Genomic DNA, 26,890 nt, shown 5'->3' on the forward strand with positions numbered 1-26,890 from the left:
TTGTCGAGTTTCTGACTCTCTTCATATGCTTTCAATGCAATTCCAGTCTACCTCCTGAAATCGGTTTCCTGCAATTCTGCCTTGCTTTCAATGCCTCTTCATAGCCTTACCTCAATATATTTTTTAAAAATAGTTGGCCTTTATAACTCTACAGGTTTTTGAATTGCAGTGGCCCTTAGCTCCATTTTTTAGCTCTTATTTTTGTGGTCTTGCCCCATAACCACAGGATTCCTTGAAGCCCTATTTTTCTTCTGGGGCACCTTGCTGTGCCTTTGGTTAATTCTTCTTACTGATGTGATATTAGAGTGACATGTGCCCATTGAAACCGCTACAGCTAGTTTCTCACTGGTTCCCCCTATTCCCATTCATCCTCTGCACTAACTGCAGACTGTGCGATACCAGAACTTAAAGGCATTGACTCCATGTGGGGATGTTGTTAGTAAAGCGGCTGGAATGTCGATCCGGAGCCCCAGGAGAGGAAAAATGAGGTGCGTTTTAGAAACCTTTCCCGATCATATGGTATACCAGTCGCTGGGTTTCCCAAGCATGGTTTAGCTGTAGGAAGATTCCCTTCAACCTGGAGTGTTGGGACCCTTGGACTGAGTAGCATGAAGTATTGCATTAAACTTTCGGCAGTTGCTCACCAAAGCTCACCAATCCTGTCAGCCCCAAGTGTCCAACCTTATGTCTTATCCAGCTGTGGGTTTATATGTGGTCAATCCAGGTTGCATCACAGCCCCTGAGCGAATTTTGTAAGAATTTTTCTCTCTTTCATTGTTTCAGCGTTTTGTTTTTAAAATTTATTTCTATAATGGGGTTTAGCTCCTTTTCACTGCTGTGTTTGTGCCGCTCTGCACACACTTGATTCCCTTATGGAGATATATCAATACATGGGTTTTAAGATTCTTATTCCTCAGATATATTTCTCTGCGGTGTATAGGGTGTGTTGAGGCCTGTTCATTGAGCAAGGTGTAGATCTTGTCTAATACCTATTTGGTTTATTGAACGGTATCTGTGCTAATTTCAAACTCTGGTTTTATGCATCACCCCACCTCTCCTTTCCCCTTAAGCTGACATAAGTGTGTTTTCTAAATGTGAGACACTGTTCTGTTCTGTAATTCATTTCTTGTGCAGCCATATTTACCCTCCCTCTATAAGTGATATCTTATGATATGTTTCTTTTTCTGTTTGACTTATTTCAAGTAGTATTATCGGACCTAAATCCACTCTTTATCCTTCTACTAGCCTTATTACATTGATTTCATGGTGAAGAGATATTCCATTGTACATAAGTACCACATCTTCTTTATCCATTGTTCTCTTTCCTGGGATATTTAAGGTGTACTGAAGTTGAGGTTCTTGTAAACAGAGTAGCCCTAAACTGTGGTGTGCTTGTGTCTTGTTGATTTTTAGACTTCCCTAGATATACTCCCATGATTGGAAGTGTCCTATGCTCTGTAGCTCTGTTTTTTAGATGATTTAGGAACCACCATACGCTTCTCCAGAGTGGCTCTCGGCAGTTCACACACTGCCCATCAGCGTATAAAGGCTCCCTGTTCTCCATGGCCTGTCCTGCATTTCTGGTTTTTACAATTTTTTAGGATGGCCCTTTTGACCGGTGGGAAGTGAGACTTCTTTGTTGTGCACATTTGCATTGCTTGCTTGCTTCGTTGCCCATAAAGTGCGTATGCGTTTTTTCCTGGATATAATCAGGAAAAAACACATACGCCCTTTTGGGCCAACTGCATCATTGTCGAAATTCTGCCGCTTTTCATGTGCGTTAAAGATGAGTCCAATCTATCTCTTGAAATCTGTTTCTTGCAATTCTGTCTTGCATTCAGATCCTCTTCTTTGCCTTACCTCAACATATTTTTGGACGTTAGTTTTCATTTATAACTCTGCAGGTTTGTGAATTGCAGTGACCCTGAGCTCCATTTTTTAAGTTGCTCTTTTGTGAGCTGGCCTCAAACCCGCAGGATTGCTTCAGGCCCTATTTTGGCTCCGGCGAGGCAGGCTGAGCCTTCCTTTAATTCTTACTCTTAATGGGAAATTAGAGTGATATGTGCCCGTCCAAACCCCTACAACTCTTCTCTCATTGGTTCCCCCTCTTCCCGTTCATCCTCCTCACAATTTGCAAAATGTGTGAAACAGAAGTTTAAATGTACTGATTCTCCAAGTGGGGAAATTCTAAGTAGCGTGGCTGGAATGGTGAACAGGAGCACCAGGAGAGGATAAATGAGGTGCATTTTAGACACATCTCCCGATCACATGGTGTACAGTCCTCTGGGTTTTCCATGCATGTTTTAGCTGTAGGAAGATCCCTTGAACCTGCAGATTTGGGACCCATTGAATGGGTACCAGGTAGTATTACTTTAAAGGGTGTGCATTTCCTCACCCAACCTCACATTTCTCTTAGCGCAAACAGTTTCCAGCCTTATGTCTCATCCTGCTGTGGGTCTAGATGTGTTCAATCCATGTTGCATCACCGTCCCTGAGGAAAAGTTGTAAGAGGTTTTCTCTGTCTCTCTGTCGTTTATTTTTTTCAATTTATTACTATATTGGTTACAGCTGATTTTCAAAGCTCTGTTTCTTGCTGCTGTACATCCACTTGATTCACGTACAGAGAGACATCAATAAATTCTTTTTCAGATTCTTACCAGTCGTATATATTCTTTTCCGGTGACTTGAGTGTGCTGAGTGCAGTTCTTTTAGCTACCGTGTAGGCCTTGTTGATTATCAGTTTGGTATTTGGAATGGTATCTTTGCTAATTTCAACCTCCTGGATGATGCCTCACCCCTCCCCACCTTTCCCGTTTAGCAGCCTTATGCGTGTTTTCTACATATTTGACTATGTTTTTGTTTTGTAATTTATTTCATGTGTAGCCATTTTGGATTCCACCTTTAAGTGATATCTTATGATATGTGTCTTTTTCTTTTTGAATTCTGTCACTTAGAATGATCATACGTAACTCCTCCGGAGTCGTTACAACTGGCCATATTTCATTGATTTACAGGCTGAATAATATTCCACTCTACCTAAGTACCACATCTCTATCCATTTTTTCCCTCCAGAGACATTTAAGTTATATCCTAGTCGAGGATCTTTTAAACAGAGAGGGGGTAAACATTGGGGTGCCTGTGTCCTCTCGATTTTTGTTTTTCCCAAGATATACGCCCATGAGTGCAAGTGCCCTATGCTCTGTAGCTCATTTTTTAGATGCTTTAGTAAACACAATACACTTCTCCAGAATGGCCGTTGGCAATATACATTTCCACTATAAGTCTCACAGGGCTCCCTCTTCTCGTTGCCCTGTCCTGCATTTCTGTTGTTTATGCTTTATGAGGATGGCTCTTCTGACTGATGCGAAGTGATATCTTTTGTAGTATTGACTTCCAGTGCCCACCTGTTTGGTTGGCTAAAAAAGTGTATGCCCTTTTCTTGAATATATACAGAAAAGAACGCATACACCCTTTTTGGCCAACTGCAATGTTGGCAATGTTGGCAATGTTCAGCTCCTTTTCTTGTGCTTAATGGCGAGTCCTTTCTACCTCCTCAAATCCCTTTCCTGCCATTCTCCCTTGCTTACAAGTCCTTTTCTCTGACTTTCCTCAAGACATTTTTCAGTGATGGATATTTTCAACTCTGCAGTTTTGTGAATTTTACTGCCCCTGAGTTCCATTGTTCAACTCGTGTTTATGGGAACTGGCCACAAAGCAGCGGGATTTCCTCAAGCCCTATACTGTTTCCATGGGCAACCCTAGCCTTTGGTCAATCCGTCTTCCTGATTGGAAATTAGAGTGACATGTGCCTGTCTGAACACCTAGGACTTGTCTCTCATTGTTCCTCATCCTTCCGCTTCATCCTCTGGACAAATTCCAAACTGTACGCAACAGGATGTTGACAGTGCTGACATCTCCAAGTGGGGAGACTGTTAGTAAAGACGCTGGAGGGGTGAACCCGAGCACCAGGAGATGAGGAGATGAGATGCCTTTTCCAAACTCTTCCCGATCAGATGGTATACCATCCTCTGGGTGTGACAGACATGTTTTAGCAGTAGGAAGAGTCCCATTCATGTAAGGAGAACACCAGGGCTTTTTCAAAATCAGTGTCTCCCCGAAACCCAAACTGGGGAAGTTTTTAAGCTACGGCTACACATATGTTCATTAAGGGCCTTGGGAAGTAGGCAGAGTCCAAACTTTAGATGATTGAAGTCTTCAGGGTCAGAAGCACTCACCACCAGCTTCCCTTAGGCTACACTTTAACTGTCATTGATAGATGATGTCAATAAAAATATCTATTCTTTTTCAGATTATTTCCCCTTATAGGTTATTGCAAAATGTTGAGTGTAGTTCCCTGTGTTATACAGTAGTTCCTTGTTGATGATCTATTTTATACATAGCAGTGTGTATGTGTTCATTCCAAACTGTTAATTTATCCCTCCTCCCACCTTTCCCCTTTGGTAATAATAAATTATAAGATTTTATACTTCTCAGAAATGGGGGAGCTGAAAGAGAGGTATCATTTTCAATGGAAAAGCATTTAAAACACGATTGAAGGTTTAACCAAGATTATTAGCTGTACATCCTTGGAAAGAAATCACTTCGTTTCTCTAATATTGACCTGACAAATAAGACAAACCTTTTCACTGAACTTGCTTATAAAAAGTGATGGAAATATCAAATGGAAGTGTTAAAAACATCTTATTTTACCCGAGCCTTATACACTGTTCTATGTTAACTACAGTTTGGCTCACATATCTGTTCATTGAGGTTACAATAGTCTCAATTTCTGTTACTGATCCTCCAGAGTGGACCCCAACAAGTGTCCCCCTGCCCAGTGTCATTGGGGCCAACAGATCGAGACTGAGTTTGGTTCACAAGCAAAGGAAACTTTATATTTTGATCAGAGAATGGAGAGGTGAGAGCATGCACTACCCCGTGGGCTGTGGGCTGGGCTGCTGTGTAGAGATCCTGTCAGAGTCAGTGGGAGGGAGGGAGGCGGCGGAGCTCTCGAGGGCTGGGTTGGCTGTAGCTCAGGCTCTATATCGTGGAGTCTGCACTGGGCCCCAGGAGCTGAGGTGTCGACCCAGCCATTCTGCACTAGGAAATCTGGTCTGAAGTGCCGGGTGTGGAACCTCTGCATGCGGGACCCTAGGAGCACGTGAAATTAGACAAAGCACAAAGGATAAAAAAGGTTAGACTTGACTTTATTGCCCAGATTCTATTTTTATCTCCCAGGGATTTTTAATGGGCTTTGCTGGGGACAAACCCCTCCTCTGCCTTTTGTCCCGTTCCTCATTCTTGGAGTGCTGAGGGTGCAGACCCTTCTTCTGTAACTGCTGAGTGCTGAGTTGGGAGCCCTCATACCCTGGGGCGAGGGTCAGAGCTTCTCCCCAGCAGCCTCCCGGTGACGTTGATTGTCCCCAGGACCCCTGCCTCCCTGCTCGTCCACCTGAGCACCAGCATTGGAAGTGTTATAGATTCTAATGACCTTTAAGGGTCCAGGAAAGAGATGTGCAGAGACGCTGTGGGGGCCGGTTTCACCCCGCCCCACATTTGTTCGGCCACCTTAGGCTGACCGTCTCTGCCAGCCTAGATGCTCTGACCAGTAGTCTGCGCTTTCTTCAATTAGGCCCCTGAATTAACGTACAAACAGCACCAGGTGTCAGAGCCCTGCCCGCTCAACTCCCAGACAGTCCAGGGTCAGTGGTGACCAAGGACCATGATGGCTACTGAGTCAACAGCCTTTTGAAGTAAACAGGAGTCCAGCCGGTCTTATTGGCCACCATCATCACGGTGTCTGTAGGCTTTTCTATGGTGACAGTGTGGTATACTGTTCCCCTGCCAAGATTATTAGCTCCCCTCTGGGTGCAGTAAGTCCTGCAAGCAGTAGTCTACTCTTTTGGGACACACTCTTGTTGTTTTATGAGAGAAACTCCAGGTCAAGTGATGTTCACACGAGTCGTCATGGTGCCCTGTTGCCCCCGGTTATCTCTCTGGATGTTGGAGTTGGAGGGCCTCCTCACTCGAGGTCGGTGTGCCCACGGAGCGAACCCTGCAACTTCAGGGCATGGTTGGTGGTTAGGATCACCACGTGGGGTCCTTTTCCCTTAGGAGGGAGGTGGCCTTTTGGGCTGCTGATTTCCAGGTTTTTAGATACCGCCAGTATCTTGGCCAGATGTGGCAGTGGGCCAAGCCCCTTAGTGACCGTAGTTTATCCTACCTGGATGGCATTCTTGCATTGTTCCATTTCAAGTGGTCCCAGTTTTTGCACTAATTCTCCAATGGCGATTCACCTTTCACCGGGAATGTAAAGGTCAAAGGGTTTAGCTAAATTAGGGAGTTCCAGGGCAAGGGTCTGAATTGACTGCTCTTTCCATTCTTGAAAGGCCACTTCTGGATTCTATTCAAAAGGATCATCATCTTTTCCTTTCAGTGTTTCATATAGAGGCCCAGCTAGTAGACTGTGGTTAGGGATCCAGAAGCAGCAAACCCTGGCCTCCCCAGGAACCCCTAAGCTGTCTTCTAGTTTTAGAAAGGGGTAAGGCTGAAAATGGTTTCTTCCCTTTCCTGGGATGGGCTTCTCTGACCTTCTGTGAGAATGAAGCCCAGGCAGGTCACCGCAGTCTGTGATATTTGAGCTTTTTCTTGGACAACTTCTATCCTTTATTGGCTTGGTAGTTCAGAGGCCTCCTTAGTAGGGCTGGTGATCAGAATGTCGTCTGCATATTGAAGGAGGGTTTCCTTTTCCAGAGGTAGAACTTTTAGGTCTTTAGCTAAGCTTTCCCCAAAGATGGTGTGGGAATTTTTGCACCCTTGGGGCCAGACGGCCCGGAAGTATTGTTTTAGTTGTATGTGGAGTCCTGCCACTCACAAGCCAAAATTTCTTGTGACTCTGGGACTAATGGAATACAAAAGAAGGCATCATTGAAGACTAATACAGAATACCATGTCCTGGTGGTTGGTAGAATGACCAGCAGGGTGTAGGAATTAGGAGCAACTGGAGGTATATCCTCGGTGGCTTCACTGACTGTCCTGACATCCTTTACCAGGTCCCCAGCAGCCCATGGGGCTCTCGTGGTCAGACCAATCCCAGAATATGGAGCTCACCTGGGCAGGTACCCCACCCCCACCCCAGCCCACGGGGCTCTCGTGGTCAGGCCCCTCCCAGGATACAGAGCTACCCTTGCAGGTACCGTGGCAGGGCTGGGCACACAGGAACCGTGCACATAGCCCTCATTGCAGAGCACCCCCAGCTCACCTGTCGCTCAGAGCTGACACAGAGCACCTCAGAGCAGGACTTGAACTAACAAACAGCAGCTGCGACAGGTCTGTGACCCTGGGCATCACTCCGTGAGGCCTCCCTCCACCTGGTCTTCCAGAGACTTCCACTGCACCCGGGGCACCAGGCCTCTGTCTCCAACCACCACCCACCCCTCCTCTCCCTGACTCCTGGGTTCCTCTCATTAGGAGAGGGTTTTCTTGAAGTTGTCTCCCACTCATGGGCCAGATAAAATGATTAGAAAACAAGCCAAAGCTGCAGCCCCTTGTCTATCCTGACTCTCAGGAGCCCACACCTGTTCCTTGGACCTGGCCGGTTCAGCAAGTTCCATTTTCTGCAACTGTGAGCCCCTGAGGGGTGATGATTGGCTGACCTGGGCAGCCTTACCGTGCCGGCCAGCCCTCCCCAGGTGTGCCTGGGTTGAGATCAATATAAATACCACTCCAGGCAGCAAGAGCCCCTGCAGCCGTGCCTGACGCCATTTTCTCTGCCCTGTCAGCAGTCTCGGGGCTGGGCTGGTGGGAGGGAGTGAGAGGCCACGGCTTTGTGGGTGGCCCAGTGTGAGTGGGGCTCTGCTGGACTTTCTGCAGCAGTTGCCAGGCTGCCACCTGCTAAAGAAGAGGATGTGTCACCCATACCTGCTGCTGGAATTTCTCCCTGGGCAGAGGTGAGGAAGGAAAAAAGCAGTGGGGGCAGGGACAGGACGGGTATCTCAGGCAGGGAAATGGAAATCTTCCAGAAGAGCACCCAGGGCCAGGACCATCCTGGCTGGCCTGCAGGCACCAAGTCGGCCGGCATGCTGTCACTCGTGTGGCTCTATGGCCCTTCCTCTAGGCTTTCAAGTCCTTGTATATATTCAGGTGTTTTACCTGGGACGGGTGGGAATAGTTCAGCAGCAACTGGCCTGGGGCTCAGCTCACGTTTACTCACAGATGCCTCGGCACGGTGCCCCAGCTTTGCGATGAGGACGCTTGTTGCGTGGGGGCTGCTGGCTGAATGGGAGACGATTCCCCACCACTGACCAACTTCAGAATTGTTTACAACTGGAGCAAGTGCCCTGATACGGTTTTCCTCTGTGTAACTGGTGGGTTCTGTGTTTTTTTTCTCTTTTTCGTTTTTGGTTCAAGGTAGATTTTATTCCTCTTTTTTGTATTTACAGATATAAGCATGGAAATAATTTATTCATATAAATACATGTATGTGCAGGGAATAATTGTTTTTTCTGTTTTATTTTTTAAATTTTATTTCTTTTTAATTTTGAATTTTATTTTATATTTTTATACAGCAGGTTCTTATTGGTTATCTATTTTATACATATAAATGTATACATGCCAATCCCAGTCTCTCAACTCCTCCCACCACCACCCCCCCAACAGCTTTCCCCCCTTGTTGTCCATACGTTTGTTGTCTACATCTGTTGCTCTATTTATGCCTTGCAAAATGGTTAATCTGTACAGTTTTTCTAGGTTCCACATATATGCATGAATATACAAGATTTGTTTTTCTCTTTCTGACTTACTTCACTCTGTATGACAGTCTCTAGATCCATCGACGTCTCTACAAATGACCCAATTTCATTCCTTTTCATGGCTTAGTAATATTCCATTTTATATATGTACCACAGCTTTATGCATTCGTCTGTCTGTGGGCATTTAGGTTGCTTCCATTACCTTGATATTGTAAATAATGATGCAATGAACATTGCGGTGAATGACTCTTTTTGATTTATGGTTTTGTCTGGGTATATGTCCAGTACTGGGATTGCTGTATCATATGGTAATTCTATTGTTAGTTTCTTAAGAAATTCCATATTGTTCTCCATAATGACTGTATCAATTTATATTCCCAACAATAGTGGAAGAGGGTTCCTTTTCTCCACACCCTTTCCAGCATTTTTTGTTTGTAGATTTTCAATGATACCTATTCTACCAGGTGTGAGGTGATACCTCATTGTTGAATCCATTTCGTTGAGCAAGGGGTAGCTCTTGTCTATTACATATTTGGCTTATGGAACGGTGTCTGTGCTAATTTCAAACTCTGCTTTTATGCAGCACCCCAACTCACCTTCCCCCTTAAGCAGGCATAAGTTGGTTTTCTAAACTTGAGACCCTGTTCTGTTTTGTAATTCAGTTCATGTGTAGCCAAGTTCACATTCCGTGTATTAGTGATACCTTATGATGTTTCTTTTTCTGTGTGACTTATTTCACTTAGAATCATCGTGCCTCAATCCACTCATTATGCTGGTACGGGCCTGGTGACATAGATTTCATTGCTGAGTGGTATTCTGTTGTACAGAAGTACCGCAACTTCTTTATCCATTATTTGCTCTCTGGGATATTTAACTTGTGCCGTAGAAGAGATTCCTGTAAAAAGAGCCGTCCCAAATTTTGGGGTTGCTGTGTCTTTTTGATATTAATTTCCCTAACCTATAGGACCATAAGTGGAAGTGCCCTAGGCTCTGTTGCTTTGTTTTTTAGATGTTTCAGGAAACACCATACACTTCTCCCGAGTGTCTGTTGGCAATTTACATCCCGCCCATCAGCATAACAAGGCTCCCATTTCTCCATGGCCTGTCCTGCCTTTCTGGATTTTACACTTTATTCTGATGGCCCTTTTGACCGGGGGGAAGTGAGACTTCATTGTAGTGCAGATTTCCTTTGCAAGCTTGCTTGGTTGGCCAAAAAGGGCGTATGCGTTTTTTCCTGAATATATTCAGGAAAAAACGCATATGCCCTTTTGGCAAAGTGCATCATTGTGGACGTTCTGCCTCTTTTCCTACACTTTCAATGCAATTCCAGTCTACCTCCTGAAATCGGTATCCTGCAATTCTGCCCCGCTTTCAAGTCCTCTTGGCAGCCTTACTTCAGTATATTTTTGGACGATAGCTGTCATTTATAACTCTGCAGGTTTGTGAATTACAGAGCCCCTGAGCTCCTTTCTTCAACTCACTTTCTTGTGACCTGGCCGCAACACCGCAGGATGGCTTCAGGCCCTAATCTGTTTCCGCCACGGCACGCTGAGCCTTTGGTTAATTCCTCTTCCTAGTGGGAAATGAGAGTTAAATTTGCCCGTCCAGACACCTCCAGCTAGCCTCTCATTGGTTCTCGCTATTCCTGTTCATCTTCCGCAGAAATTGCAAACTGGGCCAAACAGGAGGTTAAAGGGACTGACTCTCCAAGTGGGGAGAGTGTTAGTAAAGCGTCTGGAATGTTGCACCCGAGTACCAGGGGAGGAAAACTGAGACATATTTGAACACGTCTCGCGATCACACGGTTGATCATACTCTGGGTTCCACATGCATGTTTTAGCTGAAGGAAGAATACCTTAAACATGGAGAGTTGAGACCCGTGTAATGGGTACCATGCAATATGACTTCAAAGGGTCTTCATTTGCTCACCGAACCTCTCCAATCCTATCACTGCTGCGTTTATGCCCCTGTACACACGCTTGATTCTCTTTTGGAGACATAGCAATCCATAGGTTTTAAGATACTTACTAGTCCGGTACATTCTTAGGGGTTTAATATGGGGTTTTGAGTCCATTTCGTTGAGCAAGGAGTAGCTCTTGTCTATTCCATATTTGGCTTAAGGAACTTTATCTGTGCTCATTTCAATCTCTGGTTTTATGCAGCACCCCAACTCACCTTTACCCTTAAGCAAGCATAAGTTGGTTTTCTAAATTTGAGACCCTGTTCTGTTCTGTAATTCAGTTCCTGTGTAGCCAAGTTTACATTCCGTGTATTAGTGATAACTTATGATGTTTCTTTTTCTGTGTGACTTATTTCAGTTAGAATCATCATACCTGAATCCACTCATTATGCTGCTACGGGCCTGATGACATAGATTTCATTGCTGAGTGATACTGCATTGTACGTAAGTACCACAAGTTCTTTATCCATTTTTCACTTTCTGCGATGTTGAACTTGTACTGTAAACGAGGTTCTTGTAAACAGAGGCGTCCCAAACTTTGGGGTGGCTGTGTCTTTTTGATTTTAATTTCCCTAAGCTATAGGACCATAAGTGGCAGTGCCCTAGGCTCTGTTGCTTTGTTTTTTAGATGTTTCAGGAAACACCATACACTTCTCCCGAGTGTCTGTTGGCAATTTACATCCCGCCCATCAGCATAACAAGGCTCCCAGTTCTCCATGGCCTGTCCTGCCTTTCTGGATTTTACACTTTTTTCAGATGGCCCTTTTGACCTGGGGAAGTGAGACTTCATTGTAGTGCAGATTTCCTTTGCAAGCTTGCTTGGTTGGCCAAAAAGGGCGTATGCGTTTTTTCCTGAATATATTCAGGAAAAAACGCATACGCCCTTTTTGGCCAAGTGCATCATTGTGGACGTTCTGCCTCTTTTCCTATGCTTTCAATGCAATTCCAGTCTACCTCCTGAAATCGGTTTCCTGCAATTCTGCCCCGCTTTCAAGTCCTCTTGGCAGCCTTACTTCAGTCTATTTTTGGACGATAGCTGTCATTTATAACTCTGCAGGTTTGTGAATTACAGTGCCCCTGAGCTCCTTTCTTCAACTCGCTTTCTTTTGAGCTGGCCGCAACACCGCAGGATGGCTTCAGGCCCTAATCTGGTTCCGGTACGGCACGCTGAGCCTTTGGTAATTTCCTCTTCCTGGTGGGAAATGAGAGTTAAATTTGCCCGTCCAGACACCTCCAGCTAGCCTCTCATTGGTTCTTGCTATTCCTGTTCATCTTCCGCAGAAATTGCAAACTGGGCCAAACAGGAGGTTAAAGGGACTGACTCTCCAAGTCGGGAGAGTGTTAGTAAAGCGTCTGGAATGTTGCACCCGAGTACCAGGGTACGAAAACTGACATATTTGAACACGTCTCCCGATCACATGGTTGATCATACTCTAGGTTCCACATGCATGTTTTAGCTGAAGGAAGAATACCTTAACCCTGGGTAGTTGAAACTCGTGGAATGGGTACCATGCAATATGACTTCAAAGGGTCTTCATTTGCTCACCGAACCTCTCCAATCCTATCACTGCTGCGTTTATGCCCCTGTACACATGCTTGATTCTCTTTCGGAGACATAGCAATCCATAGGTTTTAAGATACTTACTAGTCAGGTACATTCTTAGGCTTTTAATATGCGGTGTTGAGTCCATTTCGTTGAGCAAGGAGTAGCTCTTGTCTATTCCATATTTGACTTAAGGGACTTTATCTGTGCTCATTTCAATCTCTGGTTTTATGCAGCACCCCAACTCACCTTTCTCCTTAAGCAAGCATAAGTTGGTTTTCTAAATTTGAGACCCTGATCTGGTTTGGAATGCAGTTCCTGTGTAGCCAAGTTTACATTCCGTGTATTACTGATATCTTATGATGTTTCTTTTTCTGTGTGACTTATTTCAGTTAGAATCATCGTACCTGAATCCACTCATTATGCTGCTACAGGCCTGATGACATAGATTTCATTGCTGAGTGATACTGCATTGTACGTAAGTACCGCAAGTTCTTTATCCATTTTTCACTTTCTGTGATATTGAACTTGTATGGTAAACGAGGTTCTTATAAACGGAGGCGTCCCAACTTTGGGGTGGCTGTGTCTTTTTGATTTTAATTTCCCTAAGCTATAGGACCATAAGTGGAAGTGCCCTAGGTTCTGTTGCTTTGTTTTTTAGATGTTTCAGGAAACACCATACACTTCTCCCGAGTGGTTGTTGGCAATTTACATCCCGCCCATCAGCATAACAAGGCTCCCAGTTCTCCATGGCCTGTCCTGCCTTTCTGGATTTTACACTTTTTTCAGATGGCCCTTTTGCCCGGGGGGAAGTGAGACTTCATTGTAGTGCAGATTTCCTTTGCAAGCTTGCTTGGTTTGCCAAAAAGGGCGTATGCGTTTTTTCCTGAATATATTCAGGAAAAAACGCATACGCCCTTTTTGGCCAAGTGCATCATTGTGGACGTTCTGCCTCTTTTCCTATGCTTTCAATGCAATTCCAGTCTACCTCCTGAAATCGGTTTCCTGCAATTCTGCCCCGCTTTCAAGTCCTCTTGGCAGCCTTACTTCAGTCTATTTTTGGACGATAGCTGTCATTTATAACTCTGCAGGTTTGTGAATTACAGTGCCCCTGAGCTCCTTTCTTCAACTCGCTTTCTTGTGACCTGGCCGCAACACCGCAGGATGTCTTCAGGCCCTAATCTGGTTCCGGCCCGGCATGCTGAGCCTTTGGTTAATTCCTCTTCCTGGTGGGAAATGAGAGTTAAATTTGCCCGTCCAGACACCTCCAGCTAGTCTCTCATTGGTTCTCGCTGTTCCTGTTCATCTTCCGCAGAAACTGCAAACTGGGCCAAACAGGAGGTTAAAGGGACTGACTCTCCAAGTGGGGAGAGTGTTAGTAAAGCGTCTGGAATGTTGCACCCGAGTACCAGGGGAGGAAAACTTAGCCATATTTGAACACGTCTCCCGTTCACATGGTTGATCATACTTGTGTTCCACATGCATGTTTTAGCTGAAGGAAGAATACCTTAAACCTGGAGAGTTGAGACCCGTGTAATGCGTACCATGCAATATGACTTCAAAGGGTCTTCATTTGCTCACCGAACCTCTCCAATCCTATCACTGCTGCGTTTATGCCCCTGTACACATGCTTGATTCTCTTTTGGAGACATAGCAATCCATAGGTTTTCCGATACTTACTAGTCAGGTACATTCTTAGGCGTTTAATATGCGGTGTTGAGTCCATTTCGTTGAGCAAGGAGTAGCTCTTGTCTATTCCATATTTGACTTAAGGAACTTTATCTGTGCTCATTTCAATCTCTGGTTTTATGCAGCACCCCAACTCACCTTTACCCTTAAGCAAGCATAAGTTGGTTTTCTAAATTTGAGACCCTGTTCTGTTCTGTAATTCAGTTCCTGTGTAGCCAAGTTTACATTCCGTGTATTACTGATATCTTATGATGTTTCTTTTCTGTGTGACTTATTTCAGTTAGAATCATCATACCTGAATCCACTCATTGTGCTGCTATGGGCCTGATGACACAGATTTCATTGCTGAGTGATATTGCTTTGTAAGTAAATACCACAATTTCTTTATCCATTTTTCACTTTCTGCGATGTTGAACTTGTACTGTAAACGAGGTTCTTGTAAACAGAGCCGTTCGAAAGTTTGGGGTGGCTGTGTCTTTTTGATTTTAATTTCCCTAAGCTATAGGTCCATAAGTGGCAGTGCCCTAGGCTCTGTTGCTTTGTTTTTTAGATGTTTCAGGAAACACCATACACTTCTCCCGAGTGGTTGTTGGCAATTTACATCCCGACCATCAGCATAACAAGGCTCCCAGTTCTCCATGGCCTGTCTTGCCTTTCTGGATTTTACACTTTTTTCAGATGGCCCTTTTGACCGGGGGGAAGTGAGACTTCATTGTAGTGCAGATTTCCTTTGCAAGCTTGCTTGGTTGGCCAAAAAGGGCGTATGCGTTTTTTCCTGAATATATTCAGGAAAAAACGCATACGCCCTTTTTGGCCAAGTGCATCATTGTGGACGTTCTGCCTCTTTTCCTATGCTTTCAGTGCAATTCCAGTCTACCTCCTGAAATCGGTTTCCTGCAATTCTGCCCCGCTTTCAAGTCCTCTTGGCAGCCTTACTTCAGTCTATTTTTGGACGATAGCTGTCATTTATAACTCTGCAGGTTTGTGAATTACAGTGCCCCTGAGCTCCTTTCTTCAACTCGCTTTCTTGTGACCTGGCCGCAACACCGCAGGATGGCTTCAGGCCCTAATCTGGTTCTGGCACGGCACGCTGAGCCTTTGGTTAATTCCTCTTCCTGGTGGGAAATGAGAGTTAAATTTGCCCGTCCAGACACCTCCAGCTAGTCTCTCATTGGTTCTCGCTATTCCTGTTCATCTTCCGCAGAAATTGCAAACTGGGCCAAACAGGAGGTTAAAGGGACTGACTCTCCAAGTGGGGAGAGTGTTAGTAAAGCGTCTGGAATGTTGCACCCGAGTACCAGGGGAGGAAAACTGAGACATATTTGAACACGTCTCCCGATCACATGGTTGATCATACTCTAGGTTCCACATGCATGTTTTAGCTGAAGGAAGAATACCTTAAACCTGGGTATTTGAAACCCGTGGAATGGGTACCATGCAATATGACTTCAAAGGGTCTTCATTTGCTCACCGAACATCTCCAATCCTATCACTGCTGCGTTTATGCCCCTGTACACACGCTTGATTCTCTTTCGGAGACATAGCAATCCATAGGTTTTAAGATACTTACTTGTCAGGTACATTCTTAGGCGTTTAGTATGCGGTGTTGAGTCCATTTCGTTGAGCAAGGAGTAGCTCTTGTCTATTCCATATTTGGCTTAAGGAACTTTATCTGTGCTCATTTCAATCTCTGGTTTTATGCAGCACCCCAACTCACCTTTCCCCTTAAGCAAGCATAAGTTGGTTTTCTAAATTTGAGACCCTGTTCTGGTTTGGAATGCAGTTCCTGTGTAGCCAAGTTTACATTCCGTGTATTACTGATATCTTATGATGTTTCTTTTTCTGTGTGACTTACTTCAGTTAGAATCATCATACCTGAATCCACTCATTGTGCTGCTAAGGGCCTGATGACACAGATTTCATTGCTGAGTGATATTGCTTTGTAAGTAAATACCACAACTTCTTTATCCATTTTTCACTTTCTGTGATGTTGAACTTGTACTGTAAACGAGGTTCTTGTAAACAGAGCCGTTCCAAACTTTGGGGTGGCTGTGTCTTTTTGATTTTAATTTCCCTAAGCTATAGGACCATAAGTGGAAGTGCCCTAGGTTCTGTTGCTTTGTTTTTTAGATGTTTCAGGAAACACCATACACTTCTCCCGAGTGGTTGTTGGCAATTTACATCCCGCCCATCAGCAGAACAAGGCTCCCAGTTCTCCATGGCCTGTCCTGCCTTTCTGGATTTTACACTTTTTTCAGATGGCCCTTTTGACCAGGGGGAAGTGAGACTTCATTGTAGTGCAGATTTCCTTTGCAAGCTTGCTTGGTTGGCCAAAAAGGGCGTATGCGTTTTTTCCTGAATATATTCAGGAAAAAACGCATACGCCCTTTTTGGCCAAGTGCATCATTGTGGACGTTCTGCCTCTTTTCCTATGCTTTCAATGCAATTCCAGTCTACCTCCTGAAATCGGTTTCCTGCAATTCTGCCCCGCTTTCAAGTCCTCTTGGCAGCCTTACTTCAGTCTATTTTTGGACGATAGCTGTCATTTATAACTCTGCAGGTTTGTGAATTACAGTGCCCCTGAGCTCCTTTCTTCAACTCGCTTTCTTTTGAGCTGGCCGCAACACCGCAGGATGGCTTCAGGCCCTAATCTGGTTCCGGTACGGCACGCTGAGCCTTTGGTTATTTCCTCTTCCTGTTGGGAAATGAGAGTTAAATTTGCCCGTCCAGACACCTCCAGCTAGCCTCTCATTGGTTCTCGCTATTCCTGTTCATCTTCCGCAGAAATTGCAAACTGGGCCAAACAGGAGGTTAAAGACGCTGACTCTCCAAGTGGGGAGAGTGTTAGTAAAGCGTCTGGAATGTTGCACCCGAGTACCAGGGGAGGAAAACTGAGACATATTTGAACACGTCTCCCGTTCACATGGTTGATCGTACTTGGGTTCCACATGCATGTTTTAGCTGAAGGAAGAATACCTTAAACCTGGAGAGTTAAGACCCGTGTAATGGATACCATGCAATATGACTTCAAAGGGTCTTCATTTGCTCACCGAACCTCTCCAATCCTATCACTGCTGCGTTTATGCCCCTGTACACATGCTTGATTCTCTTTCGGAGACATCGCAATCCATAGGTTTTAAGATACTTACTAGTCAGGTACATTCTTAGGCGTTTAATATGCGGTGTTGAGTCCATTTCGTTGAGCAAGGAGTAGCTCTTGTCTATTCCATATTTGACTTAAGGAACTTTATCTGTGCTCATTTAAATCTCTGGTTTTATGCAGCACCCCAACTCACCTTTACCCTTAAGCAAGCATAAGTTGGTTTTCTAAATTTGAGACCCTGTTCTGTTCTGTAATTCAGTTCCTGTGTAGCCAAGTTTACATTCCGTGTATTAGTGATATCTTATGATGTTTCTTTTTCTGTGTGACTTACTTCAGTTAGAATCATCATACCTGAATCCACTCATTGTGCTGCTAAGGGCCTGATGACACAGATTTCATTGCTGAGTGATATTGCTTTGTAAGTAAATACCACAACTTCTTTATCCATTTTTCACTTTCTGCGATGTTGAACTTGTACTGTAAACGAGGTTCTTGTAAACAGAGCCGTTCCAAACTTTGGGGTGGCTGTGTCTTTTTGATTTTAATTTCCCTAAGCTATAGGACCATAAGTGGAAGTGCCCTAGGTTCTGTTGCTTTGTTTTTTAGATGTTTCAGGAAACACCATACACTTCTCCCGAGTGGTTGTTGGCAATTTACATCCCGCCCATCAGCAGAACAAGGCTCCCAGTTCTCCATGGCCTGTCCTGCCTTTCTGGATTTTACACTTTTTTCAGATGGCCCTTTTGACCGGGGGGAAGTGAGACTTCATTGTAGTGCAGATTTCCTTTGCAAGCTTGCTTGGTTGGCCAAAAAGGGCGTATGCGTTTTTTCCTGAATATATTCAGGAGAAAACGCATATGCCCTTTTTGGCCAAGTGCATCACTGTGGACGTTCTGCCTCTTTTCCTATGCTTTCAATGCAATTCCAGTCTACCTCCTGAAATCGGTTTCCTGCAATTCTGCCCCGCTTTCAAGTCCTCTTGGCAGCCTTACTTCAGTCTATTTTTGGACGACAGCTGTCATTTATAACTCTGCAGGTTTGTGAATTACAGTGCCCCTGAGCTCCTTTCTTCAACTCGCTTTCTTGTGACCTGGCCGCAACACCGCAGGATGGCTTCAGGCCCTAATCTGGTTCCGGCACGGCACGCTGAGCCTTTGGTTAATTCCTCTTCCTGGTGGGAAATGAGAGTTAAATTTGCCCGTCCAGACACCTGCAGCTAGCCTCTCATTGGTTCTCGCTATTCCTGTTCATCTTCCGCAGAAATTGCAAACTGGGCCAAACAGGAGGTTAAAGCGACTGACTCTCCAAGTCGGGAGAGTGTTAGTAAAGCGTCTGGAATGTTGCACCCGAGTACCAGGGTACGAAAACTGGGACATATTTGAACACGTCTCCCGATCACATGGTTGATCATACTCTAGGTTCCACATGCATGTTTTAGCTGAAGGAAGAATACCTTAAACCTGGGTAGTTGAAACCTGTGGAATGGGTACCATGCAATATGACTTCAAAGGGTCTTCATTTGCTCACCGAACCTCTCCAATCCTATCACTGCTGCGTTTATGCCCCTGTACACATGCTTGATTCTCTTTCGGAGACATAGCAATCCATAGGTTTTAAGATACTTACTAGTCAGGTACATTCTTAGGCGTTTAATATGCGGTGTTGAGTCCATTTCATTGAGCAAGGAGTAGCTCTTGTCTATTCCATATTTGGCTTAAGGAACTTTATCTGTGCTCATTTCAATCTCTGGTTTTATGCAGCACCCCAACTCACCTTTCCCCTTAAGCAAGCATAAGTTGGTTTTTTAAATTTGAGACACTGTTCTGTTTTGGAATTTAGTTCCTGTGTAGCCAACTTTACATTCCGTGTATTACTGATATCTTATGATGTTTCTTTTTCTGTGTGACTTATTTCAGTTAGAATCATCATACCTGAATCCACTCATTGTGCTCCTAAGGGCCTGATGACATAGATTTCATTGCTGAGTGATATTGCTTTGTAAGTAAATACCACAACTTCTTTATCCATTTTTCACTTTCTGCGATGTTGAACTTGTACTGTAAACGAGGTTCTTGTAAACAGAGGCGTCCCAAACTTTGGGGTGGCTGTGTCTTTTTCATTTTAATTTCCCTAAGCTATAGGACCATAAGTGGCAGTGCCCTAGGCTCTGTTGCTTTGTTTTTTAGATGTTTCAGGAAACACCATTCACTTCTCCTGAGTGTCTGTTGGTAATTTACATCCCGCCCATCAGCATAACAAGGCTCCCAGTTCTCCATGGCCTGTCCTGCCTTTCTGGATTTTACACTTTTTTCAGATGGCCCTTTTGACCGGGGGGAATTGAGACTTCATTGTAGTGCAGATTTCCTTTGCAAGCTTGCTTGGTTGGCCAAAAAGGGCGTATGCGTTTTTTCCTGAATATATTCAGGAAAAAACGCATACGCCCTTTTTGGCCAAGTGCATCATTGTGGACGTTCTGCCTCTTTTCCTATGCTTTCAATGCAGTTCCAGTCTACCTTCTGAAATCGGTTTCCTGCAATTCTGACCCGCTTTCAAGTCCTCTTGGCAGCCTTACTTCAGTCTATTTTTGGACGATAGCTGTCATTTATAACTCTGCAGGTTTGTGAATTACAGTGCCCCTGAGCTCCTTTCTTCAACTCGCTTTCTTTTGAGCTGGCCGCAACACCGCAGGATGGCTTCAGGCCCTAATCTGGTTCCAGCACGGCACGCTGAGCCTTTGGTTAATTCCTCTTCCTGGTGGGAAATGAGAGTTAAATTTGCCCGTCCAGACACCTGCAGCTAGCCTCTCATTGGTTCTCGCTATTCCTGTTCAGCTTCCGCAGAAATTGCAAACTGGGCCAAACAGGAGGTTAAAGCGACTGACTCTCCAAGTCGGGAGAGTGTTAGTAAAGCGTCTGGAATGTTGCACCCGAGTACCAGGGTACGAAAACTGGGACATATTTGAACACGTCTCCCGATCACATGGTTGATCATACTCTAGGTTCCACATGCATGTTTTAGCTGAAGGAAGAATACCTTAAACCTGGGTAGTTGAAACCCGTGGAATGGGTACCATGCAATATGACTTCAAAGGGTCTTCATTTGCTCACCGAACCTCTCCAATCCTATCACTGCTGCGTTTATGCCCCTGTACACATGCTTGATTCTCTTTTGGAGACATAGCAATCCATAGGTTTTAAGATACTTACTAGTCAGGTACATTCTTAGGCGTTTAATATGGGGTTTTGAGTCCATTTCGTTGAGCAAGGAGTAGCTCTTGTCTATTCCATATTTGGCTTAAGGAACTTTATCTGTGCTCATTTCAATCTCTGGTTTTATGCAGCACCCCAACTCATCTTTACCCTTAAGCAAGCATAAGTTGGTTTTCTAAATTTGAGAACCTGTTCTGTTCTGTCATTCAGTTCCTGTGTAGCCAACTTTACATTCCGTGTATTACTGATATCTTATGATGTTTCTTTTTCTGTGTGACTTATTTCAGTTAGAATCATCATACCTGAATCCACTCATTGTGCTGCTAAGGGCCTGATGACACAGATTTCATTGCTGAGTGATATTGCTTTGTAAGTAAATACCACAACTTCTTTATCCATTTTTCACTTTCTGCGATGTTGAACTTGTACTGTAAATGAGGTTCTTGTAAACAGAGCCGATCCAAACTTTGGGGTGGCTGTGTCTTTTTGATTTTAATTTCCCTAAGCTATAGGACCATAAGTGGAAGTGCCCTAGGTTCTGTTGCTTTGTTTTTTAGATGTTTCAGGAAACACCATACACTTCTCCCGAGTGGTTGTTGGCAATTTACATCCCGCCCATCAGCATAACAAGGCTCCCAGTTCTCCATGGCCTGTCCTGCCTTTCTGGATTTTACACTTTTTTCAGATGGCCCTTTTGACCGGGGGGAAGTGAGACTTCATTGTAGTGCAGATTTCCTTTGCAAGCTTGCTTGGTTGGCCAAAAAGGGCGTATGCGTTTTTTCCTGAATATATTCAGGAAAAAACGCATATGCCCTTTTTGGCCAAGTGCATCATTGTGGACGTTCTGCCTCTTTTCCTATGCTTTCAATGCAATTCCAGTCTACCTCCTGAAATCGGTTTCCTGCAATTCTGCCCCGTTTTCAAGTCCTCTTGGCAGCCTTACTTCAGTCTATTTTTGGACGATAGCTGTCATTTATAACTCTGCAGGTTTGTGAATTACAGTGCCCCTGAGCTCCTTTCTTCAACTCGCTTTCTTGTGACCTGGCCACAACACCGCAGGATGGCTTCAGGCCCTAATCTGGTTCCGGCACGGCATGCTGAGCCTTTGGTTAATTCCTCTTCCTGGTGGGAAATGAGAGTTAAATTTGCCCGTCCAGACACCTTCAGCTAGCCTCTCATTGGTTCTCGCTACTCCTGTTCATCTTCCGCAGAAATTGCAAACTGGGCCAAACAGGAGGTTAAAGGGACTGACTCTCCAAGTCGGGAGAGTGTTAGTAAAGCGTCTGGAATGTTGCACCCGAGTACCAGGGTACGAAAACTGGGACATATTTGAACACGTCTCCCGATCACATGGTTGATCATACTCTAGGTTCCACATGCATGTTTTAGCTGAAGGAAGAATACCTTAAACCTGGGTAGTTGAAACCCGTGGAATGGGTACCATGCAATATGACTTCAAAGGGTCTTCATTTGCTCACCGAACCTCTCCAATCCTATCACTGCTGCGTTTATGCCCCTGTACACATGCTTGATTCTCTTTTGGAGACATAGCAATCCATAGGTTTTAAGATACTTACTAGTCAGGTACATTCTTAGGCGTTTAATATGGGGTTTTGAGTCCATTTCGTTGAGCAAGGAGTAGCTCTTGTCTATTCCATATTTGGCTTAAGGAACTTTATCTGTGCTCATTTCAATCTCTGGTTTTATGCAGCACCCCAACTCATCTTTACCCTTAAGCAAGCATAAGTTGGTTTTCTAAATTTGAGAACCTGTTCTGTTCTGTCATTCAGTTCCTGTGTAGCCAACTTTACATTCCGTGTATTACTGATATCTTATGATGTTTCTTTTTCTGTGTGACTTATTTCAGTTAGAATCATCATACCTGAATCCACTCATTGTGCTGCTAAGGGCCTGATGACACAGATTTCATTGCTGAGTGATATTGCTTTGTAAGTAAATACCACAACTTCTTTATCCATTTTTCACTTTCTGCGATGTTGAACTTGTACTGTAAATGAGGTTCTTGTAAACAGAGCCGATCCAAACTTTGGGGTGGCTGTGTCTTTTTGATTTTAATTTCCCTAAGCTATAGGACCATAAGTGGAAGTGCCCTAGGTTCTGTTGCTTTGTTTTTTAGATGTTTCAGGAAACACCATACACTTCTCCCGAGTGGTTGTTGGCAATTTACATCCCGCCCATCAGCATAACAAGGCTCCCAGTTCTCCATGGCCTGTCCTGCCTTTCTGGATTTTACACTTTTTTCAGATGGCCCTTTTGACCGGGGGGAAGTGAGACTTCATTGTAGTGCAGATTTCCTTTGCAAGCTTGCTTGGTTGGCCAAAAAGGGCGTATGCGTTTTTTCCTGAATATATTCAGGAAAAAACGCATATGCCCTTTTTGGCCAAGTGCATCATTGTGGACGTTCTGCCTCTTTTCCTATGCTTTCAATGCAATTCCAGTCTACCTCCTGAAATCGGTTTCCTGCAATTCTGCCCCGTTTTCAAGTCCTCTTGGCAGCCTTACTTCAGTCTATTTTTGGACGATAGCTGTCATTTATAACTCTGCAGGTTTGTGAATTACAGTGCCCCTGAGCTCCTTTCTTCAACTCGCTTTCTTGTGACCTGGCCACAACACCGCAGGATGGCTTCAGGCCCTAATCTGGTTCCGGCACGGCATGCTGAGCCTTTGGTTAATTCCTCTTCCTGGTGGGAAATGAGAGTTAAATTTGCCCGTCCAGACACCTTCAGCTAGCCTCTCATTGGTTCTCGCTACTCCTGTTCATCTTCCGCAGAAATTGCAAACTGGGCCAAACAGGAGGTTAAAGGGACTGACTCTCCAAGTCGGGAGAGTGTTAGTAAAGCGTCTGGAATGTTGCACCCGAGTACCAGGGTACGAAAACTGGGACATATTTGAACACGTCTCCCGATCACATGGTTGATCATACTCTAGGTTCCACATGCATGTTTTAGCTGAAGGAAGAATACCTTAAACCTGGGTAGTTGAAACCCGTGGAATGGGTACCATGCAATATGACTTCAAAGGGTCTTCATTTGCTCACCGAACCTCTCCAATCCTATCACTGCTGCGTTTATGCCCCTGTACACATGCTTGATTCTCTTTTGGAGACATAGCAATCCATAGGTTTTAAGATACTTACTAGTCAGGTACATTCTTAGGCGTTTAATATGCGGTGTTGAGTCCATTTCATTGAGCAAGGAGTAGCTCTTGTCTATTCCATATTTGGCTTAAGGAACTTTATCTGTGCTCATTTCAATCTCTGGTTTTATGCAGCACCCCAACTCACCTTTACCCTTAAGCAAGCATAAGTTGGTTTTTTAAATTTGAGACACTGTTCTGTTTTGGAATTCAGTTCCTGTGTAGCCAACTTTACATTCCGTGTATTACTGATATCTTATGATGTTTCTTTTTCTGTGTGACTTATTTCAGTTAGAATCATCATACCTGAATCCACTCATTGTGCTGCTAAGGGCCTGATGACACAGATTTCATTGCTGAGTGATATTGCTTTGTAAGTAAATACCACAACTTCTTTATCCATTTTTCACTTTCTGCGATGTTGAACTTGTACTGTAAATGAGGTTCTTGTAAACAGAGCCGATCCAAACTTTGGGGTGGCTGTGTCTTTTTGATTTTAATTTCCCTAAGCTATAGGACCATAAGTGGAAGTGCCCTAGGTTCTGTTGCTTTGTTTTTTAGATGTTTCAGGAAACACCATACACTTCTCCCGAGTGGTTGTTGGCAATTTACATCCCGCCCATCAGCATAACAAGGCTCCCAGTTCTCCATGGCCTGTCCTGCCTTTCTGGATTTTACACTTTTTTCAGATGGCCCTTTTGACCGGGGGGAAGTGAGACTTCATTGTAGTGCAGATTTCCTTTGCAAGCTTGCTTGGTTGGCCAAAAAGGGCGTATGCGTTTTTTCCTGAATATATTCAGGAAAAAACGCATATGCCCTTTTTGGCCAAGTGCATCATTGTGGACGTTCTGCCTCTTTTCCTATGCTTTCAATGCAATTCCAGTCTACCTCCTGAAATCGGTTTCCTGCAATTCTGCCCCGTTTTCAAGTCCTCTTGGCAGCCTTACTTCAGTCTATTTTTGGACGATAGCTGTCATTTATAACTCTGCAGGTTTGTGAATTACAGTGCCCCTGAGCTCCTTTCTTCAACTCGCTTTCTTGTGACCTGGCCGCAACACCGCAGGATGGCTTCAGGCCCTAATCTGGTTCCGGCACGGCATGCTGAGCCTTTGGTTAATTCCTCTTCCTGGTGGGAAATGAGAGTTAAATTTGCCCGTCCAGACACCTTCAGCTAGCCTCTCATTGGTTCTCGCTACTCCTGTTCATCTTCCGCAGAAATTGCAAACTGGGCCAAACAGGAGGTTAAAGGAACTGACTCTCCAAGTCGGGAGAGTGTTAGTAAAGCGTCTGGAATGTTGCACCCGAGTACCAGGGTACGAAAACTGGGACATATTTGAACACGTCTCCCGATCACATGGTTGATCATACTCTAGGTTCCACATGCATGTTTTAGCTGAAGGAAGAATACCTTAAACCTGGGTAGTTGAAACCCGTGGAATGGGTACCATGCAATATGACTTCAAAGGGTCTTCATTTGCTCACCGAACCTCTCCAATCCTATCACTGCTGCGTTTATGCCCCTGTACACATGCTTGATTCTCTTTTGGAGACATAGCAATCCATAGGTTTTAAGATACTTACTAGTCAGGTACATTCTTAGGCGTTTAATATGCGGTGTTGAGTCCATTTCATTGAGCAAGGAGTAGCTCTTGTCTATTCCATATTTGGCTTAAGGAACTTTATCTGTGCTCATTTCAATCTCTGGTTTTATGCAGCACCCCAACTCACCTTTCCCCTTAAGCAAGCATAAGTTGGTTTTTTAAATTTGAGACACTGTTCTGTTTTGGAATTCAGTTCCTGTGTAGCCAACTTTACATTCCGTGTATTACTGATATCTTATGATGTTTCTTTTTCTGTGTGACTTATTTCAGTTAGAATCATCATACCTGAATCCACTCATTGTGCTGCTAAGGGCCTGATGACATAGATTTCATTGCTGAGTGATATTGCTTTGTAAGTAAATACCACAACTTCTTTATCCATTTTTCACTTTCTGCGATGTTGAACTTGTACTGTAAACGAGGTTCTTGTAAACAGAGGCGTCCCAAACTTTGGGGTGGCTGTGTCTTTTTGATTTTAATTTCCCTAAGCTATAGGACCATAAGTGGCAGTGCCCTAGGCTCTGTTGCTTTGTTTTTTAGATGTTTCAGGAAACACCATACACTTCTCCTGAGTGTCTGTTGGTAATTTACATCCCGCCCATCAGCATAACAAGGCTCCCAGTTCTCCATGGCCTGTCCTGCCTTTCTGGATTTTACACTTTTTTCAGATGGCCCTTTTGACCGGGGGGAATTGAGACTTCATTGTAGTGCAGATTTCCTTTGCAAGCTTGCTTGGTTGGCCAAAAAGGGCGTATGCGTTTTTTCCTGAATATATTCAGGAAAAAACGCATACGCCCTTTTTGGCCAAGTGCATCATTGTGGACGTTCTGCCTCTTTTCCTATGCTTTCAATGCAGTTCCAGTCTACCTTCTGAAATCGGTTTCCTGCAATTCTGACCCGCTTTCAAGTCCTCTTGGCAGCCTTACTTCAGTCTATTTTTGGACGATAGCTGTCATTTATAACTCTGCAGGTTTGTGAATTACAGTGTCCCTGAGCTCCTTTCTTCAACTCGCTTTCTTTTGAGCTGGCCGCAACACCGCAGGATGGCTTCAGGCCGTAATCTGGTTCCGGCACGGCACGCTGAGCCTTTGGTTAATTCCTCTTCCTGGTGGGAAATGAGAGTTAAATTTGCCCGTCCAGACACCTACAGCTAGCCTCTCATTGGTTCTCGCTATTCCTGTTCATCTTCCGCAGAAATTGCAAACTGGGCCAAACAGGAGGTTAAAGGGACTGACTCTCCAAGTCGGGGAAGTGTTAGTAAAGCGTCTGGAATGTTGCACCCGAGTACCAGGGTACGAAAACTGGGACATATTTGAACACGTCTCCCGATCACATGGTTGATCATACTCTAGGTTCCACATGCATGTTTTAGCTGAAGGAAGAATACCTTAAACCTGGGTAGTTGAAACCCGTGGAATGGGTACCATGAAATATGACTTCAAAGGGTCTTCATTTGCTCACCGAACCTCTCCAATCCTATCACTGCTGCGTTTATGCCCCTGTACACATGCTTGATTCTCTTTCGGAGACATAGCAATCCATAGGTTTTAAGATACTTACTAGTCAGGTACATTCTTAGGCGTTTAATATGGGGTGTTGAGTCCATTTCGTTGAGCAAGGAGTAGCTCTTGTCTATTCCATATTTGGCTTAAGGAACTTTATCTGTGCTCATTTCAATCTCTGGTTTTATGCAGCACCCCAACTCATCTTTACCCTTAAGCAAGCATAAGTTTGTTTTCTAAATTTGAGAACCTGTTCTGTTCTGTCATTCAGTTCCTGTGTAGCCAACTTTACATTCCGTGTATTACTGATATCTTATGATGTTTCTTTTTCTGTGTGACTTATTTCAGTTAGAATCATCATACCTGAATCCACTCAT

At 44.3% G+C, this 26,890-nt stretch overlaps 1 long non-coding RNA gene across 1 annotated transcript in view; it reads left to right on the plus strand.

The window, feature by feature from the left end:
* The first annotated feature begins 387 nt into the window (after positions 1-387).
* The window catches only part of LOC307181230, a 154,455-nt gene continuing 127,952 nt past the window's right edge, over positions 388-26,890 (plus strand). Inside the window, exons 1-3 of the long non-coding RNA XR_013826184.1 lie at positions 388-488; positions 4,808-4,918; positions 8,215-8,370. This is a non-coding gene — a long non-coding RNA (uncharacterized lncRNA). The remainder of the gene's footprint in view (positions 489-4,807; positions 4,919-8,214; positions 8,371-26,890) is intronic.

Source organism: Stenella coeruleoalba (genome assembly GCF_951394435.1).
Source record: "Stenella coeruleoalba genome assembly, contig: scaffold_64, whole genome shotgun sequence".
Lineage (NCBI taxonomy): Eukaryota > Metazoa > Chordata > Mammalia > Artiodactyla > Delphinidae > Stenella > Stenella coeruleoalba.